Here is a 20,963-nt window from a genome sequence, read left to right as displayed (position 1 = left end):
GAGAGAAATGTGTTCTTTTTCTGCATGAAGATACTGGAATGTCAGACTGTAAGTCAATTTATGGCTAGGGAGGGGCAGGATCTAAGGAAGCAGTCTCCATCCCAGGAACACCTGTGTGCAGGAAGGACAGTAACACACACTCCTCCTGGGCTCAGCAGAACAACAGCAGCTCCTGCTCTTCTGCGGTCACACCTGACTGACCCAGGAGGGAATTTCAGGATTCTCATGGCTGCTGCCTCTCTTAACATCACTCTTAATTTCCCCCCTACATTGGCCTCTTCCTCCTGCTTGTTTGTAGGGGTCCCTTTAGGCTCAGAGGTTATTTTTCATTCACTCTGGAGAGGCACAAGGCAAACACTGAGCAAGGTGGCAATCACTCGACAGTGAGTAAAGACCGGGGAATTGTCGAGGGATGCAGTATTTCAGAGGATGTGCTCTGGCCAAGCCAGCTGTGCAGGCTGGAGCTGAACAGAGGTGTTTGGAAAACAAGATCCATGTGGAAATATACAGCTAAGCAATTTCCATCCGGAGGAAAATGACATAACAAGAACTGTCTGCGAATAATTAAAGGCATGTCATAAAGTAGGCCAGATTTTTTGATTAATCAAAGAAGACTGAGGAACTCAGAACTCATTTAACATGCAGAGGGGAAAATTTAGGTTACACGTTAGGAAAGACTGTAGAAGATTTGAACAAATAAGAGTTCATATGCAAACCAGAGTGTGCCATCACTAGCTGAAAGTGAAAAACGGTTCAAGAAGTCTTATTTTCTTTGGGGTTGTTTAGAAATAATTAAATAGACCCTGTGCCTTATAAGAGAAAGCACCAGGTGACCCCTAGAGGTCATCTCAAGACTGAGCAACTCTGCAGCTGCAATCGCCTCTGGCTTTTATAAAAGGCAACAAAACCACGAAACTGATTAATACCTTTGTACTTTATACAGTAACACTGTACTTTAACCACCCTCTGGGTAATTCAGACATCTTCATACTATGTATGAAAACCATTAATTTTCATAAATGGTTTGGTTGAAATACTGTTAGATTAAGGATGTTGGTGTAACCTTATAAACAGAGAGTGGTGATTTATGGGCATAAGTGAATAAAAAGCAGACTGAAAAGCCAGACTATGAAAGAATACATTTCGTTTTGTCAGCAGCAAGGTTTTCAAGGCTGCTGTAGAAATCAAATCTAAAGTGTTATAACATAGAATTGTACATGACAGTGGCTACTTGGTCCCTAGTATTGTAATTTGCATTGTGGGGAGACAATCACTGCTAGCATGGTGCAAAGTCCAGTGCCTTCCAAATGACATTGGATGTTGCACATTTTCATCCATTAATAAATATTTCCAAGAAATTACTTTTTTCTCTCTTCCCTTTCATAATCCTGCATTTGGAGAGCCTCCAAATTTCTTTCTTATTTCTAATGAGCTTTTGTGGACAATGAAAGAACACTTTTTCCTTTTTAAAAGAAAAAAGTTTGTTCTTCCCAACTATGTATTAGTCAGTGGCAATTTTAGCAATCACACTTTTGTCAAGGTAAAGTCTTGTAGATGCTTCAACTCATTATTTTAAAATAGCATTCATAATTACCTATTCAAATTATTTCTTGAATTTAGCATGGTATTCTGCAAAGGCCAGAAGGGCTGTTAATTAGTTTTAAATTAAGCTGAATGTGATAGCTTTTATGCATATTTTTCCAGCATAACATTGTATGTATGCATGGTACATACATCAGTAGGAAAGCAGAAAGGGTCTCAATGACAAAAGTCTGTCAATAAATGAAGATGTGTCATAATTCTGCATCCATTTATTTGTGATAGGGAAGATAGGTAGAGTGGAGGGTGGATTGTTTAGCAAATTCAATTGACTGCCTCAAGGGAGACATAAGCAAGGCAGCCCAACCAGGCCATTTTAGATTTTTGTTATCAAAATTCTGGCAGTTGATAAAGTATCAGAGTTTAGCTGGCTGTAGGACTCAGTTTGATTCACCTGTATGATTAGTTTGATTTACCTGTTTTATGACAGTTTTTAATGTCAGTATTTTATATATATAATGTTTTAATACAGTATCTGTATTGATGACACCATTACATAACAAATTACAAACTCCAAGAACAAGCACAGAAAAATGAAACTCTCTTTGGTAATCCATGCTTCCGGAAAATTTAACCTGAAATATTTTTGGTTCAAAAGCCTGAATTCTACCCACAGCTTTGGGGTTCAATACAGCCTCACCTAGAGCAGTCAAAGGGGTTTGAATTGCTTTTTGTATAAGTTTCTCTCATCCATTCTATTTCTTTCATGTTGTTTCAGGCAAAATACCAGCAAGATGGAGCATGTTCCTGAATGGATACTGCTTTTTTTTTTCTTTTTTTTTTTTGTAGTCAGCAGAATCTGGGCAGGCCAGAAAGAGACCCTGATTATTTTTTTTTCCTTTGGTAGGGCATAACTTTGATAGTTATTTTTCATTAAAATATGGGAAGATTCACTCGTTACAATCTATAAAGCAATGGCAGGTGGTGATAATGAAATGAGACCTTGCAGGGTGTCAAAAAAGGTAGCTCTAAGATAATCAGCATTTTCAAGTTGTTTTTCATTCTGGTGCAAGAAATCAAGCAGTTTACTATTGATACAGGCAGTTTTGTTGTTGATAGATAAACCTGTATTTTGTAACATTTAAATAATGGATATATCAACAGGTATTTACTCACCAAACCACCACATTCTATCAAATAAATTACATATTTTAGAGGACAAAATCAATTTTAATAATATATTTTCTTCAGCTAAAATGACCTAACTAAAGGTAATCTTAAATAATCACATTGGGGGGCTCAAATAGAGAATTCTAATGACATTTGTAATACTTTCAAATTTGGAACTATTTTTTTATCATTCTTTCTCAAAGGTACCTTGCATTTTTTCCACATGCACAGTACTAGAGATCTCAGCAAATGAAGAATACCAGAATTACAGAAGAGAATATAATTATTCCTTACCAATCTGGAATCTAGTATAGTGATTATAGTGACAAGGGGGCCATGCTACTGGAGCAACCTACCAGAACTTGAAATTATTCAAAAGCAAAACACTTCAGTCTGAGCCTAGAGAGGAACAGAGTCTTCTGGATAAAATAGAGTGGAAAATATGCTAATGGTTCTGTAAAGATGCTCAGTCTGGTTTTGGTAGACAATTAAGGTGAAAATAACTTGTTCCTACAAAACTACTTATTTTTCTCTTTGCTCTTCTTTAGAAGCTACTGCTCTTTTGGGATATTGTAGAAATTAATTCAGCTTTACTATTTTTGTATAGCATTCTATAAAAACACAAGTTGTTGCACTATCTGTAATTATTTTTTGTTATCCAGTGTTGCATAATCAGCAGTTGCATAAATCAACATCTCTAAATTCTCTCTTCCTTGTGTTAGCAGCAGGTGGAACAGTGGTCAAGGGAATGAAATATAATGTATATTATTGTGGGAAAACTCAGAGTAACTTCTGACACCAATATGTTCAAACCTAACTATAATAGCTCAATTCCAGAATTAGAGGTCTCTTATGGGAAACTTCTGCTGAAGTTTTAAAAAAGTAAAATAAAGTATCTTCCCTTACCTCTTTTAGATGAATGGAAGCATACCAATCTTTCAAACTTGAAAAATCTGATTTCCTACTCTGTATTTTTCATATTCCAGGAGAAAAACTAAGTTTCTTTTCCACCTTTCCCTGTATTCTTTGGTAACTATATAACACGACTGTCTAGTGGCAGATTTCACACATTTCTTTAGTTAGGCCTATTTCCAAACATGCAAAAAACCTCCAAACCCGTAACCAAATAAAACAGCCTTCTGTATTTCAGTGACATACCAGTATATTTACAGCTACCTATCTATTGTATTGAGTAAAAAAAGAAATAAAGAAAAGGATGACAGCATCAGGATAAGATTCCGTCTTAATGAAAAATGTGTGGTCAGCAAGGAATACTTTGAATTAGGTCTTAAGCACTAAGAGCAGCAGCAAGGGCTGGTAACATTGCTCTGAGCAAAGACTTGCCAAGAGCAAGAAGACCAGGCTAGGGCTGGGGTGGTCATCATGAACCAGAGGGATGACTTTCCAGCAAGGAAATAATCCCAAAAGAGAAACTGGATTATTCATTTTCATGGAAATATTGTGGTTTATCAGGTTTGTATAAATCAAAGGCAATCACATCAAACATCTGATGTTCTTCTTCTCCATGCAAGACTGCTGAGGAAAAAATTCTTTAGATCATTTAAGTAACTGCTGTTATGGTTCTCCAGTGAAGGCCAGGTTTGAGATAAGAAAGGAAGAAAATCTTCCACTGAGAAGGAACAACGAGTAAGATGTTTCCCTGAGAAAGAAGTTCCTGATCCTGATGAAAAGACTGGATCAGAAAGACATTTTGTGTTGTAGTAGTGATTTTATTTAATCAAGTAAGACATTTTGTGTAGTAACAGACATTTTTTTTTTGTGTAGTAAGACATTTCATGTGTGTTAAACAAGGAGAAACTCCCCAGCTCATCTAAGTCAGTGTTACATGAGCATCATTTTCTTACAGCCCAGGCAGCTGTTCGCTTCTGCCTGTCTGTGCTGAAAATGTCACTTGGCTGGCAAGTATCTGAACATAGTTGGTCCTGGAAATGGTGACTCAATCCCAAGCCCCTGTCACATCTTTCTTAGGGCTCTAAAGCATTGATTTAATGACACAGAAATCCCACCAAACCCATGAACGGCAAGGTAGTTAGAAAACAGCTAATGCCAACTTCATAAGCAACAGACTTTGATCTTTACAGGATCTTTTCTTCCAGATACCAGGGGAAAGGGAGTTGAGACTGTCCAAACTGACCACTACAGCCTACTGCAGCATGATTAAGGAGATTTCACAGCTCTGAATGAAAATTTCCTTATTTTTAATATATATATTTGACCCCCTTGCATTCTCTCCCTTATAGAGCAGACATCCCTTGCAGTACACTGACAAAACTAAGAAATTGAGATTTGTATCAGACATTTTCTGGGTGATATTTGCCTTCCTGATAGGCCTCTAAAAACTTCTTAAAATTCATGGGTGCTCAGAACTGACCCTACAGGATGAAAATGTTGAAGTGCTTTATAATTTTAGAAATTATTGCAGGTTACAGTCTACTAGAATGTTAAACAGCTTTTATATTTATCATTTGGATTGTGTAGCTGCCAGATCTTAGTAATAGCAGTCCTCTTTATTGTGATGGATATTGTGTAAGGAAAGCCCATTACACTGAACAAAATGCTACTGGTTGTTTAATGAATGGTGCTTTTCCTTGTGAGTAAATAGCTAAGTAGTACACAAACCACAGGCCATATTATATAAACATGATACCAAACTACTTGCAGTTGGAAGAGGAAAAACACTGTTAAAAGTTTCCAGAAAACACATAAATCTTGCTGATTGACTCTTATTTTGGAAAATTTATTTCACTTTATTCAGTAAATTACCTAAATTCTGTAAGTCTCATACTTTTTTCATTTAATACATCACTCCTCTTGTATCATTATTAATTTTTTCCTGTTATTTCTCCTTCTGTTCCTGCCTATTTGCCACATTTATTTTCTGCACCTTGCATTCTCTGATTTTCACTTAAAACTCTTAAAAACCCCTATTTTAATTAAATAAAACAAGTTTTTAGTGATGTTAAAGTACATATAAAGTGAGTAAATTACAGATAATTGAATGAAATATAATCTTAATTACAAATCAGAATTTATAAAAATTTCTAGTGAGACATCAAGGAGTTTGGTGAAAATGTACAAATGTTTTACCATTTCTACTAATTTACTAGAATTTTATTTATTATATTTAACTAGAAGTATTTTGGTAAAGGAATACAGACACTTACAGGCAGATATTCCACCAGGACAATCAAAGGATGTGAGATTCAATTTCTGTACTGGTAAAAAAAAAGTACTGCTAAAAATCATCAGAGCATCTATATAAAATGTTGGAGAAAGATCAGCAGCAATGAGACTTCACAGTTTTTCTGGGAATAAGCACTGAAATAAACAGGACTGATCCTGTGTGTGGTTGCAGGACAGAAGATTAAGGTGGTGACAAATTACCAGCTATAAAGGACAAATTTCATACATATAACATATTGCTGCAAACTCTGTGTTAGTCTGAAATGAGTTTTTATTACATCTTCCAAACTGAGAGGAGGCTTAACCTCTTGAGAAATTTTCATTAGTTGTACAAAAAAAAAAAAAAAGTCATCAGCCAGCTCCCTTTTGCCAGTCAAGGATTCTGCTCAAGAAACACTGTGTAGCTGCTGCTTTGATCTTTGTCCCATTATTTCAGTTTCATGCTTCCTCTCAAAGAGTTTTATAATATCCACTTTATGACAAAAATAATTTAACTGCCAAATGAGAACTCCCCTGATAAATCTAGGCTTTCTGGATGTTTTTAAAAACATGATAGAATACAGCAAAAACTACACTAAAACACACCCTTTTAACATCTGAAATAAGCAAGATAAAATTCATTAAAAAACAAAGGATTAAAATGGGCATCTGGGAAAAAAGAGCAATCATGGTAAATATGAGCAAGAGTTACATTAAGATCACCTTAGGAACAGTCTCTCAAGATTTGGTATAAATTGTAAATGTGAGAAGATGCTTGGTAGCAGTGAGAAAGTCTGGCAGGCAAGATGTTTCTGCATCCAAGATACAGTCATTTTCTGTCCAAAATTTCATGGTAGAAACCCTAACAAGGCAATAGTCACAAAAGCCCAAACAGCAGACATTTGAGGCTCATAAATGAAAGGCCCAGATGGAAGCTGGACTTTTAAATTAAGGCATATAAGAGAAAAATATTGCAAAGTGGAATTGAACATACTTACATTTTTAGTACAAAAATCATGTGACATATAACTATATGTCCTCATAGGTAAGGGCTTGCTCATCTTTACAAACCTAATTTCCATCTGTAGCACAGTCCACTGGCCAAATGAAGTATTTTAGGGTTGCCTCAGTGGATCTCTAGTTTCTCCTAGATTTCCTAGTTTCTCCTGGTGTTTGCACATGTGCTTTTCTGACATATCACTGTAATTTGTTTACTTCCCTAACCACAACAAGATATTGCCTCAATGACTTTAAATTTCTATTTAACATCAATATTTCAGGTAGTCTTGCCCAAAAATTGATTCGGAGATTTAGAGCTGGAGAAAATCTTTATTAGTGTCCCATTAAATCTCTGCAAATTCAAGTATATTTCGTATATTTCCTAGGGGGTTTTTTCCCCCAGACTAGATTAAAAGTTCCCAAATGAAAAAGTTTTGGCTATTTTCACAACAGTTTTTTAACTGCACCTCAATGATGCTTTATGTTACTGATACTGAACTCTCAAGTTTGGTTTTTTTCCTTTACTTTTACTAATGGCCTTTGGTGGCATTTATCCTTTTGTGAATAAATTTATTCTTATTTTGTATTTCAGTCATTTGCACACTATTATGTTACTTCTTGTGTAGGAATAGTTACACAAATATTCCAAAAAGTCTATGCCCTTAAACCAGATCTCTTGAATGCTTTATAATATTTTTATTTAGTCTCTGAAGACCAAGGTTAATTTGCTCCACTATGCTTCCTTTATTTCACTGACAATGCTATTCTCATAAAAATGTTTGATATTATTTTTGCAGCCCATTTCTACAGATGTGGTTCAAAACAAGACACCAGCCTTCCTATATTTATATAATTTCTAATAAAATTTTCAGTTTGGTTTAAGTAAAGCATTTCTAAAGCTTAGTGAAACCCCTGCTTTATCAGATTGCCCAATAAATCCAGTAGCATAAGAAACAAAAACCACAACACCTACCAAAAGCAGAGCCACTGGGAATTGACGGTGACAAAGTGACAGAAGAAGATATTCTAGAAAGTGATTACAAACAGATACTTCCAATGCAAATAGGTATGTTAGATCTGGAGAAGGCAGGAAGGAATAGACAATAGTCCCTAAAAAGCATGCAGAAGGATCATATAAACTGCTGATAGGGAAAGCAGACATCTCAATAAAATCACACTGCACACTATTTATTGAGGGTTTCCTGCACAAAGAAGGCTGTAGAACCTTTCATGGCTTTCCTACATATTCATTTACGTGTCCCCTTTGCCATCCTACTGCTGTTCCCTCTTCCCTGTTTTCCTTCCCCTGCCCTGTGAGCCCAGAGATTCTATTTGCCCATGGTGAACTCTGGCTGCACAAGGGCAAAATAGAAAATTTATGTCCTTGACAAATTGACTGTTTTCAGTGTTCTGGAAAAAATAATGGGAGGGAAGAGGATTGGCACAAATTAGCTAGCTGGATGATAATAATAATAATGAAGTTTAATAGTCTAAAAGTGACAGTTATTTTTGACATGTAGTGGACAGTTGAGGAAAGACAAATGAGGAACAAAGTGCAGAGCCAGCAATTTGTTACTTTGTTGTGCCTAATTACTGCCCACAGCTGATATGCTGACAGAACAGGGAGGAGTCCTGCTGCAACTTCTGGCAGAGGCAGAAGCTGTTTGATAAAAGCATATGAAGGGGCAAATTCTGGCAATTCTTGTAGCTTTTTTTTTTTGAGAAGTTTTTCTATTTCTGCCATACCTTTGCATAATCCAAGTAAGTCACTTCAGTACTGCTGCTTGTTATAGAAGGGAAGGAATATATTCACCTGTCTGTCATACTGAAGAAAACACTTGGGATTTCCCCCAAATTGAAGATGACACAGAAAGACAAAGTGCTGGAAGGTGTTACCAAAAAAGTCATAATCTAGACTTGTGAGGAAATTGTAAGAGAAAACATCCTGGGGTTTTTTAGGACAAATCTTGACTGAAAACTTAATTCCTTGAGAGACTTAATACAATACTGGGCAAAATAAAAACACAAGGACACATTCCTTGAGCCTTTGTTCAAGTAATTGGAAAGACTAAAGAAAAAAAAAGGTGTTATTGGAGCAGAACTCCTTGCAATACCACCCTTGCTGTACTGTATGTGTGGCCACTGTATGGGGGTCAGAAGGATACAAAATGCACCATTGAGCACCATTGAGCACCTCAAAACTAGCCAAAGAAAGGTGAGCAGCAACAATATCCTGCAGTAAAGGCCTGTACATTTCTAACCAGAGAGAAGTGCTCTTCAGATGAGGAAGACATTGCTGAGAAGAGTTTTACTACCCAAGCATGCAAACTGCTCAGTATTAACTTTAAAATTAGATTACATCTCTTTATGCTAGCATGTGGACAGCAGAGTAATGCAGTGCTTTTTTTAAATGCCTAGGAAAAAATGTGATATATTTATGAAACTGTATACCAGATTTAAAAAAGGGGCTTTTTCGTCTTTTGGAGAGAAATAATATAGTTTAATGTGAAATGTTGGGGGTTTTTTTTATGGTAAAAGGAGTATACCATTGAATATAAATGGTGCAGTGACACAAAAAAAATCTTAGGTTCTAATGTATATGCTCAGTATATGCTCAGTATGCTCCCTTCCACTTTAAATTACTTGGGATCCTATGAAAGAAACAGGGTAGCATAGATATAAAAGTAACTTAGAGCTGAAGATATTTTGGTGTTAATTATACTTTAAAAAATAAACTCTAGCTTCAGTGTTCTTAGCTGATAGAAGAATGCCTGTATTTGAATGATGAATTCATACAGGCTGAATTCTGCCTCTAGTTACTCAAGTTCCTTCCCACTGACTCCTTCAGACTCTGGAACTTGTTTAAGCAGGATATAAAGTAGTTCATGGAGTGCCACCAGGCCAATTCATTCAGGGGACTTTATATAATGTCTTTCAATAAGTAAATTATTTGGGGTCAGACACTGATAATTTCTTTAGATTTCAGTGACATTACCACTTAATCTGAGTGCCCAATTACCAAGAGAGGCAGAAGGTAACTTTGAAAAGCTTTTCAGAATCAAAAAAAATACAGGTTAAAAAAGTAATCTTCTTTTTAATTTCATGGAAACATCTGATTTAATAATTAGCAATCATGTTATTCTCAAATTGCTACTCCTTGTAATACCTGCAAGTAGATATGACCAATTATATAATATATTTATGTGTATTATAATTTTTATGTGAACATATAAAGGTTCGCCTATGAGTAAATTATACAAAATTTCAAGAAAACTGTAATATGCAATAACAACTACACTAGTTAAATGACAAGGTATTTGCCACATTAAATTGTTATTGCATGATAATTACCAGAAATTATTGTAACTCAATTAAGATGTTATTCTTTCCCTATAAACCACTCTTGAGAATGGCTACAGCACATTTCCAATCAGCATCAGAATGTATTATTAGGCCTGAGGCAGTAAGGCAGGTAAGCTTCAAGGACTCTTGTCCAAAGAGCAGGAGGGTATTTGGATGTAGGCAGAGGCTGTGTCCAGGTCTGTAACAGTATGAAAACTCCCTGCATACAACACAAAAACCCCAACAAGTCTAAGGAATTTGTCTTTGCCAGTGACCTTTAGCCAAGTCCTGGATATGTCAGAATAAATTATGAAAGGCAAATACCCTTACCTTAATAGATAACTTACTCTTTTCTTTTCTCATTTCAGTAATGTACAGATTTTGTATAAAATTTACTGTGATAATTCTACCAGTATATGTAATTCAAAATACTTTCATGGCAGTAAAGAATCTTGAGAAAAATACCTTGACTTTTCCAGTTTCTATCCATGGGGAAACAACATAACATGCTTTCAGCAGAACAAACTCCTCAGTTTTGTTCATGTATTCTCTCTGTCATGTACCAATTAGCACTGTTCTATCTTTTCCCCAAAAGGCTCAGCTTCTTTGCTGGACTTCATTCCTTTTGAGTCACAACAAAAAGCAGAAGTAACTCCTAAGTTCAAATACACATGCCAACAATGAGCTACTGTTCAAGACAAGATCTGTAACCTTCAGATTGTACTCTTTCACTTCCCTTTTTCTTCAGCTGACTGAGTTAAGTACTGAGGTAAACTGTTATTCAGAGCTCTCAAACCTTAAACTGAGATCTGATTAGAAGTACTCTGTGCAAACACACACTTGAAGCATTGTTCTGTTTATTTTTCACACATCTTTTGGTTTTCGTGAAATAAAATTCGAGTTGTGGAAATGAAGAGCCATTCAGAAGAACAAATGTAGCCATTGACTATAAATACCCTAAAAAAATCAGTCTGAAAATAATTAATGCATCCAGTGGCACAAATATACCAGTTGTGTGAAATGCAAATTTAAAGAATGCTAGAAGTTATTTCTGATGCATCCACTAGCCTTCCACAACAATTTTATTTTGTGAACTACTATATGTAAAGCATTACCATTACTATTTGATACTTAATCAATAATAACTGAAGTATAATTGGAAATGCTGGAAATTGCTAGTAAACAATCCCCTTTAAGAACCAACTACATCCCATAAAAGGGAAGCAGTCAAAGCACCAGGATGCATCCTAAATATAAAACCTATTGAGAAAACCAGATAATTTCCTACAGTGGAAAGCATTATCAGTTCCTCTCCACACTCCATTTAGCAGTCCCCTGTTCTTACGATCTTTCTTTTAGAGCTCCCCTTTCAGCAGGGGCCCAGTATCTCTCTCTGGATTTGTGCCTCCGAATGGCGCCCCAAAGCAAGCCAGTGGGAGCCACACGTACTTGGGAACTTGCTCAGCACTTTGCAGAACTGGAATCGCTGAAGAGTTCCCAGGTAAGCACTGGGACAGAGTGAAGTATGGGTCACCATCCCTACAGAGCACCTCTGCACTGCCAACAGTGATACGTGAAATTTTATCAGTCATTGAAATCACTCTAGGTTTGATTCTTTGGGTTTTGTGGCAGCTGGATATTGGATTTATGCCACATTCTCTCTCTTTACCATAGGAATTGTTTAGAATTGCATAACAGTCAAAGGAAAAGAGAAATATTTTGTGGGAAAACAGTGATTTAAAGGGATCAACCTCCCACTGATGTCCATGGACTCTGAATGGTCCCTTTTGGACCACACTCTCATCAACTTAGTTTAATTAATTTATTGCTTTTAAAAGGATGGGCAGTGAGTTCTAATTTATTACGTTTTAATGACACTTGCTCATACTTGGATTGGACATTCCAAATCAAAGCCTCTCTAAAATAGCTTAAACTGAGCAGCAGCATTATAAAGTAAAAGATCAATGGCTTTAGATTGGTAACATTTTTGAACAAATGAAAATCTCCAAGCTACTATTTGTTTTATCTGGAACTAATGCACATGCCATTAGAAAAACAAAAACAACAGCAACAAAAAAGTTGACAGTTGCTCTGTGGCTCACTGATAATTACTTTCCTTGCCTTTTCATGAAGATTTAGCACCACCATCATGCCCAAGTTTCTCAATTTAAAGATTAATTGGCCTGAAGATGCCAAATCCTTAATTCCTACAGGTGAGGAGGTGTCCATATTGCCCAGCAGTAATTCTTCTGGGTAACTACACTGTGTTAACAGGTTCTCAGGAGTTCCTAGATCAGGAGTCAGTGATCAACATTAAAATATTACTTATGGTCTTGTCCGCAACAGCAGAAATGAAAAAATAAAGAATTCTAAATCGGGAACTTGAGAAGCTCTTCTGAGGCATATTTCATTACCATTTATTCTGAAAAATTCTCTGCTCAAGTTTTCCTTGAACTTCAGGGGATTACGGATAAATCACGAGGAGCACACAAATGTTGCTTTAGCTTTCTCAAAAAATGAAAGCATAAATGAAAAGTTCTGTCACTGGGGGTAGGAGAGGAAGGGAAAAAGATGACTAAGCCCTGCAGTTCTGGCACATTAAGGGAAGGGAAGAACTGTCCTGAAGCAGGAAAACAATAACCTAAAAAATAAAAAGAAAAAAAAAGTTATTAAAGCACTCAGAAGAATTCTTTTTTTTTATCTGACTCTTAGTTCAGTTCATAATCAGATTTTTTTCTATTTATTTCTGATTGTGAAGAACTGTGGTTTTTATATCAGTATTTTTTTCAGTGGGTTCTTTTCTAATTCCAAAAAGAGTTCCAGGGCATGTATTGGCCAGAATGCCACCAAAAAGGACTTCAGTAGTTCCAGAACTTACTCAAGGCCTGGGCATGGCAGCCTTTCAAATGAAATATACACTACCATGCCTTCTTGCAGAAATTTCAGCAACAATCTATGCCTTTGGAAAAAACCATTCAGCTGCTAGCCTGAAAAGAGTTAGTTAGGAAACTACACAGAGCACCCTAACAGCAACTAATTTATGGAAAAATTGGATGAACTGCGAAGAATAAACAGACCTTTTTTCCTCAGGACACTTTTTCTAATTAAAAGTAAACCAACTTCCATTTCATAAAGGAGACCGGTTTCTTTAACAGCTATAGTTATTATCAGCCTCATTGCTTGCAATAGAAAATTCTGTAGAAAGGAGTTCAGATGTCATCTCCAAGGAGACTAATTCCATAATGAGCTGATGGGTTTCAGGAAGAGATCATTGCTTTTCCTTCCTGTTGCCATGTGCTTTGGATTGTGCTCATATTGAATTACAAAAAATCCCAGTGGTGACACTTATTCTGGAAAATTTTCATATTATTTGATTAACAACTAGAATAGAGAACTGCACTGTTCACACAGCTTTCTGCCAATCAGGTAGTACAGTGTGAGGAAGGAGGAACTATTTTAAAGTGCTCTAGAGTGAAACATCATTTTTCTACTTAGATCATGACTTGAATTGATGGTATTATGTTAGTACTTTGGCTGACAGTGTTTGATAGCCAGTTTCTCCAGACTTAAGAGAGGCTTTTGAAGTCATTGTGAAAGTGCTTTTGATGGCTGCTCCTGGAAGATTATATTGAATTGTGAAGTTTTAACAAAAACTGAGTCCGTTATGCAGTATCATGGTTTAACCCCTGTTGGGATTAACTCTAATCCAGCCAAAACCAGCACATGCACAGAAATGAAGTGTATAGATAGGATTATGGGAAATTTATAGAGGTCTGGGTTTGGTTTTTTTTTTAAATTTAAGTCTTTCAGCAAACGGAATATTTTCTATAAAAATGCAGCTCTTGTCTATACATTGAAGATTTTAATTGAAAAAGTGGTAATTTTCACTCTATGTAAAATTAGGCCCTACATTGGTCTATTTCACCCTGAGATAGGTTGTTATTACTATTTCAATCACCTCGTCAAGCAGTCCTCTCCACAACTATCACAAACAGATTACTCCACATCTGCTTTGCTCAGAGAACTCCTTGATCCCTTCAACCTATGACCCACCCCATTCATTTATCTAATTTTTACCTATATGTAGACATATTCAAAACTTGGCAGTTGGTAATTCCAGCACAAGACAAGGCCTTTGATGGTGAGTCAGCTCCATTCAGAAGTCCTGTGCCTCCGAACAGGCATGAAACAAGATCCTAATGTTTCGTGTCTTTAAGATGAGGCACATTTAACTGTTTCATTGATGTCCTAGCAAGTTACACTTACTGTAATTAATCCTGTTTCCAGGGGCAAGTTCCTTGCCAGTGTTCTCAGGGTGAATTACCAAAACTCAAAGTCAAAATAACCTTTTTCAGTGCACATTTCCATACACGCTGTGTGAGAAGCTGGACCAGATTTTTACCTGGCTGTCATCATGATTCTGTCTCCAGAATCATGATGTGTGTTCAGTATTTTGGGTCTGATTTGAAATACATCAAACATTTCCCTGAGACCATGAAAGCCATCAGAGTGCAGCCAAGAGAAATACCTGCTTTTACCTGCCTTCAGCCTGTTTTCTACCCAGTGAGAGTTCCACCATCAGGCATGAGAAAGATAAGTAACAATATTGTAGAAAGTCTCTAATCCAGGAGGTACAAAGTGCTCTAAAATACCAAGTCTCCCATTGCTGCTTGCCGTATAGGATTTGAAAAATTCTGTGCTACCTCTATATTTAGTAAGTAACGACAGGACAAGACTTCAATGTCCTTCAGTCCTCCAGCTGCTTAGGTGTTTTTCTAATGGTATAGCACCTTCAGAGTATTACTGAAGCAAGAAAACAGAGCAGTAAAACCAATAACATTTTCCCCCCACTACACATTTTAAATCCTTTATCTGCAAATCAAATGAGAATTCTCCCATCTTTTCTGATTGGTTTGACCATTTCATCTCTTGTAACTGCTTCTGATCCTCATTTTTCCATTTGGCAATGTAACACATTCAGGAATAAATATTAATGCCCTTGAACTTACCATACATTAGAATGAAAGAAAAAAGTCCAAGAAATACACTAGCAGAAAATTAACATAAGGTCACAAATTTGGTTCCATACCAAACTTTTAGAGATAATAAGATTTTCTTATACATAAAATGAAATTAAAACTGCACACACTTGAGACTAAATTATTTTTAGCTTTCTTTAAAAAAACATATAAATGCTATAAGCTATTGTTACATAATGATTAGAAATTATTTTTCAGTAAACTTTCACTTGTAAGTAACACTTAAATTTGAGCCTTAAGTGTATATACATCATGATCGCTAATTGGTACAGATATTGCTGCTTCACTTTGCTTTGGAGTTGGGGGTCATAAAAGCTCAAGCAAAGCAATCTAGAGTTTTAGCTGCATGCTATGTAGGTAGTTCTTCCCCTCTTTCATCACCATCTTGTGGAAATGGAAGTTGTTCCTGCATTTAAATCAGAGTTAAGAGGCAGGACAATGTTTTATACTTCAGGACTTTAACAGCCTTGTGCGCCCCTATTAGTCCTCCCCTCCTAATCATTCCTGCACATCTTGAAAGCCAGGCCATGAAAGGAACACTGTGGTATTTCCAATGACTCAGCTCTTTCTTCTCTGCCAACTTGTGCACCTATTTTGACCTTATTAACATTCTGGTCAGAATCCTTTTCCTTCTCACACAAAAAAGATAAAGTGAATGGAACCTGAAAGTACATGAATATGTTACACCCATTCCTTCTTCAGGTGTCCTGTCCAGACACTGCTAGTCAGAGTAGATTTGAATCACTGTTTAATGGGTATGGAAATACTGTCCTGCCAAACTAAGCAGCTGACCCAGAAGCCATATCTCATTAATAATATTTTGTATAGTATGAATAGAGATCCTTCAAGAACAGGAATATGTCAGAGACTTCCTAACGATATGTCCACTCCTGCTGTCATCAATTTAGTCCAAATTCTTGGAGAAGGAAGAATTGATACTACCCTATACCTCTTATTAATATACTAAGTCATCTATAAAATGACTGAGAAGTAGTATTTCTACAGTTGTCATAAAAGTAGGAGAAAAAACATAATTATAAGAAATAGAAATCTAGGTTTAGAGATTTCTTATTCATATTTCAAATTAACTGTTTATTAACCTGAAATGTGTATTTACATTCACATTTATGAATTGGCAGTCTTGGAAATATAAATAATAAATAAATTCATAAGACTAATAGAGCCTGCCTTACCAAAAGGATTCTAGGGGAAATTAAATATTTGATAAAGAGCAGCTGTCACTATAGCTAGCAAATTCCTCTAACTGGAAGATGCCATAAGACAAACAATACCTGTTGAAAAATGGATACATAAAATAAAAAAGAATCCACCATGTTTTCAAAGGGATACAGGATATATCCTTGCCAAATTAAGTTCCCATGATAGAACTTAGTCTTTTACTGGTGAGTACAAATTAAAAACATCTTTTACACATTTTTAAACTATATCATATGCAAAAGTAAATTGATTGTGTGCAGGGATAAAATGTGCTGCAGCTGCTCGGTGATACTCAGAAATTTGTCTAGACCATTTAAATAGACTAAATATGAAAAAACCACATTGTACTGACACTCACATGGCATCAAGATGCTGGTCAGGGTCTAGTTTAAACATTTTGGTCTCATGACAACTTCCTGGAATTGATCATTCATCTCAGAGAGAATGGCTTTTCAAGGAACACTTAGATCCTTTATCCCCGGTATAGTAAGAAAGTAGTTGATAAATTTTCTTGTCCTGTTTATGAACAGCATCTGGTATCACTAGCAGAACACTGCTGGAGAAATGAAGAAACTTTATGTACTTTTTTATCTTGTTCACAGAGAATCAATTAGTAAAACTGTAAGTTATATCTCAATCACATGTTGTTTAAAGGGAAAGATCATTTCTCCAGTGTAATGCAATTTCCCCAGTTCAAAAGAATCTGATAATGGCAGCTTATCTTTGGCAGTTTTCAGCTGACAAAAAGGTTAAATATATCTCATTGAACTAGATCTCTTTGTGCCAATTCAAGCACACATGTTGTTCCCTGCTGACTTGATCCTCCATGCCATTATCCTTGCCTACAAAAAGCAGGAAATATTGTTTAACACCTATTGGTCACTCTCAATCTTTATGCCATTTGCTAAACCCTTGTTCTCAGGATGCTGAAGAACTTTTAAGTGCATCTTTCCAATTTGTGGAGTTTTTTTGATTAACAGCATACTTTATTTCTGGCTGGTGCTATCTTCAAAGAAAGGACAGCCTGTCTGGGAAGGGTTAAAATGAAGTTACTCATCTTACTACTTTTAAATCCTTTGCCTCTGCTTAGAAAGATGTGTGGTAGTCTTTGAAAGGCTATTGTTAGACTGTATTGCAGGGAAAACACTAGAATGAAAAAAAAAAAAAAAAGAAACAAGAAACATTGTCAAATCTTACTCTTCTTCCTGGAAAATGCTCTTCAGTAAGGGAATCGGAAATGTTTCTTTCTTTTAGCACCAAGTACAGTATAACATGAGGTAAAAAAACTGGTATCAGCAGTTAATACCTTGCTTTATCTGCAGGAGATGAGAAAGGGAATGAAAAAGAAAAATCGTATTGCTTTAATAAAACCGAGCTATGCCTCCAAGTTAGCAGCTGCACAAAAGCAGAAAGGAAGAGTTACATTAGAGAGAAGAACAAGGCAGAAGAACTAGAAAAATGCCAGAAAAAGTCAAGAAAAGGAAGATTGCACAGAAAAAGTTTCATCCAGGAAAAGATACTGCATATGAAACAGTAGAGCTGAGCTCACTGAAGGACAGTGATTGACAATGCATAAACGTATTGGCCTTTCTAACCCTGTTCTAAAACCTGCTGAGGACACAAGACCTCTGCAAGTCTTCTACTTACATGGGACAGACAGACCCTCCACTTATTAAGAAATAAGAACAAGAACAGCTATGATCCATGGCTGTACAAGTATGCATTCATTCTGCACATTGCCTTTTTGTATGCTACTTTAGTTTTCCAGTCCACTATGCTGTTACACCTCAAACTAGAACAGAGTTCTATTACTCTGGAAGTGCATTTTACTGAAAAATGCCATTCAACTGCATATCCCCTTTAATGAATTTTATCAACAAAATCAAAACAGGCACTATAATGTGCAATAATTTCCTACCCAATATTAACCACTCAAAACCTAAAATCCACTTTACAAATAAAACACAATGTTCTCTTGGTCATGACCCCAAAGCCCAAGAGGACATCTGAAGAACCAGTGTTGCAGCCTCTTGAGAGCATTCTGACAGAATCTCCAGATTTGGTTCCCATCTATCACCTCTGTGTAAACACCTTTCTGATATGCAGGCACTACAAACATCTACCACATGAAATGAGTATCATTCTGTAATTTGGATACAAGTAACATCTTTCAGCATACAAACAGCAGTAATTTTTGTGAAACAGGGAAGCATGAGCCAAGGTGGGTCTTTCAGAATAAAGTCCGAATAAATTATAGCACCACTAATATCTGTTTCAGGCAAGAGTTTCATTATTCAGTGTTTGGAGAAGACTGAAATTTCAAAATGTAATTTGAAAGGGAACAAGGGAACTTTAGGATATTTATTAAAGTTCTACAAGGGAACTTTAGAGATATTTATGTTAATGGATCAATCATACCTAATCAACTGGTACTTGCAGTGTCTTCTGCCCAGCGGTGCGAGGTCAAATATTAGCTCAGAGAATCACAGAATGGACAAGGTTGGAAGGGATGGGTCATTTGATCCAACCTTCCTGCTCAAATAGGGTAATTCTGGATCACATTGCACAGGATTGTGTTCAGATGGTTCTTGAGTATCTTCAATGAGGAAGACTCTACAACCTCTCTGGGCAATCTGCTCCAGTGCCCAGTCACCTGCACAGTAAAGAAGTTCTTTCTCAGGTGGAACTTCTGTGCATCAGTGTCTTCTCATTGCCTCTTGTCCTGTTGCTTGGCACCACTGAGAAGAGCCTGGATCCATCCTCTTGACACCCTCCCAAAAATAGTTACAGACAATGATGAGGTCCACTTTCAGTCATCCTTTCTTGAGGTTGAACAGACCTGGCTCCTTCAGTCTTTCCTCATAAATGAGGTTCCACTCCCCTCATCATCTTTGTAGCCCTCCACTGGACCCACTCCAGGACCTCCATGCCTCTCTTGTACAGAGGAACCCAGCACTGGCCACAGCATTCCGAGGCCTCACCAGGGCTGAGCAGAGGGATAGGATCACCTCCCTCAACCTGTTGGAAGTGCTGAAGGGCTGCAGAGCACTCTGGAGCATTGGGCACACCTCACATCTTTGTGCCATCAGTGAATTTGCTGAGGAAGCATCTGCCCCCTTCTCCAAGTCATTGAGGAATAAGTTAAACAATGCTGGGCTCAGTATGGGACCTTGAGGGACACCACTAGTGACAGGCCTCCCACTAGACCCTGTGCCACCATCATAACCCTTGGGGATCTGCTGTTCAGTCTGTTCTCAATCCACCTTGCTGTCTGCTCATCCAGTCCACACTTCCTGGGTTTGCCTATGAAGACATTGTGAGAGATGGTGCCAAAAGGCTTGCTGAAGTCAAGGCAGGCAATATCCACTGCTCTCCACTCATTCATCCAGGTAGTTGTTTCATTTCAGAAGGCAATCAGGTTGGTCAGGCATGATTTACCTTCAGTGAATTCATGCTGACTATTCCTGATCCCACTTCTGTCATCCATGTGGACAGAAAATGCCTCCAGAATGAGCTGCTCCATTGTCTTTCCAGGGATTGAAGTGAGGCCGACTGGCCAGTAGTTCTCTGTGCCCCCTACCTCTTATCCTTTTTGAAAATCAGGATTTCCTTCCAGCCTGTAACAGACACACCCCATAATGTCACCTTTACTAGTTTGCCCTAGTTTTTATTGTGACCCATAAGCTCTTGACTTGCTCATCATCCACCCCAAGAGCTCGATACATTCCAGGTGTTGCCTCACACAGAGGGTAACTCCACCACCACACCTTCCTTGTCTGTCTCTCCCGAGAAGCACTGGCACAACACTGCAGTCACACAAGGATCATTTCACCATGCCTCCATAACCACAACAAGGTCAAAGCCCTGGGACTGCCCATGGATCTGTAGCTCCTCCTGTTTGTTCCCCATTCTGCATGCACTGGTGTACAGGCACTTTATATAAGTGTTTGAAGGTCTTAGGATCCCAGCGGGGTGGGGGCGGCAAAATGACACGCCACAGTCATGTCTTGTGGTTATGTCTTTGGCTGCTGATGCTTGCTTGACTTTAAAATTTACAAACTAAAACCTGTAATTTATCTTTTTTATGCTGAGTTTTATGGCCAGTGCAGGCATATTTTGACTTATCAGAGTATATGTCTATTAAAACCCCTTCAGTGGTTGATTTGCCAACATTAGAATGGCTGATTATAGGCTGATACAACTGGGAAAGAAGTAGCTTGCCAGATGGCAGGGGCTAAACACTTTTTACGAGATACAAAGTGCACTTTGATTACAGCTCAAGCTACAGCTTCATTTAGGTTGTCAGACCTACATTCTGTGTTCAGACTGCTGTGCCAAAAAAAATAGACTTGTCCCACCAGCTGAAGCCACTGCAAAAAAATATCATGTAGAAGTAATGCCTGGTCCTACCTCCTTCTCTTCTTGATGCATGAAGGTGCTAATGATCTTCCATGCTTTCCAAAGTCATCAGTC

The 20,963-nt window shown here is 37.2% G+C and overlaps 1 protein-coding gene and 1 long non-coding RNA gene across 12 annotated transcripts in view; both read right to left on the bottom strand.

Annotated features, from left to right (window-relative positions):
- The window catches only part of ANKS1B (ankyrin repeat and sterile alpha motif domain containing 1B), a 408,171-nt gene that overhangs the window by 94,910 nt on the left and 292,298 nt on the right, over positions 1-20,963 (bottom strand). The gene's annotated exons all lie outside the window — the stretch shown is intronic.
- Positions 2,289-20,963, bottom strand: part of LOC139588175 (uncharacterized) — a 42,191-nt gene continuing 23,516 nt past the window's right edge. The window contains exon 4 of the long non-coding RNA XR_011678572.1: positions 2,289-12,874. This is a non-coding gene — a long non-coding RNA (uncharacterized lncRNA). The remainder of the gene's footprint in view (positions 12,875-20,963) is intronic.

The sequence above is a fragment of the Agelaius tricolor genome, unplaced genomic scaffold (assembly GCF_023055355.1).
Source record: "Agelaius tricolor isolate 1412-34295 unplaced genomic scaffold, bAgeTri1.0.p SCAF_3, whole genome shotgun sequence".
Taxonomy (NCBI): Eukaryota; Metazoa; Chordata; class Aves; order Passeriformes; family Icteridae; genus Agelaius; species Agelaius tricolor.
The sequence above is the reverse complement of the archived record's forward strand: the minus strand, read 5'-3'. Positions and strand labels throughout refer to the sequence as shown.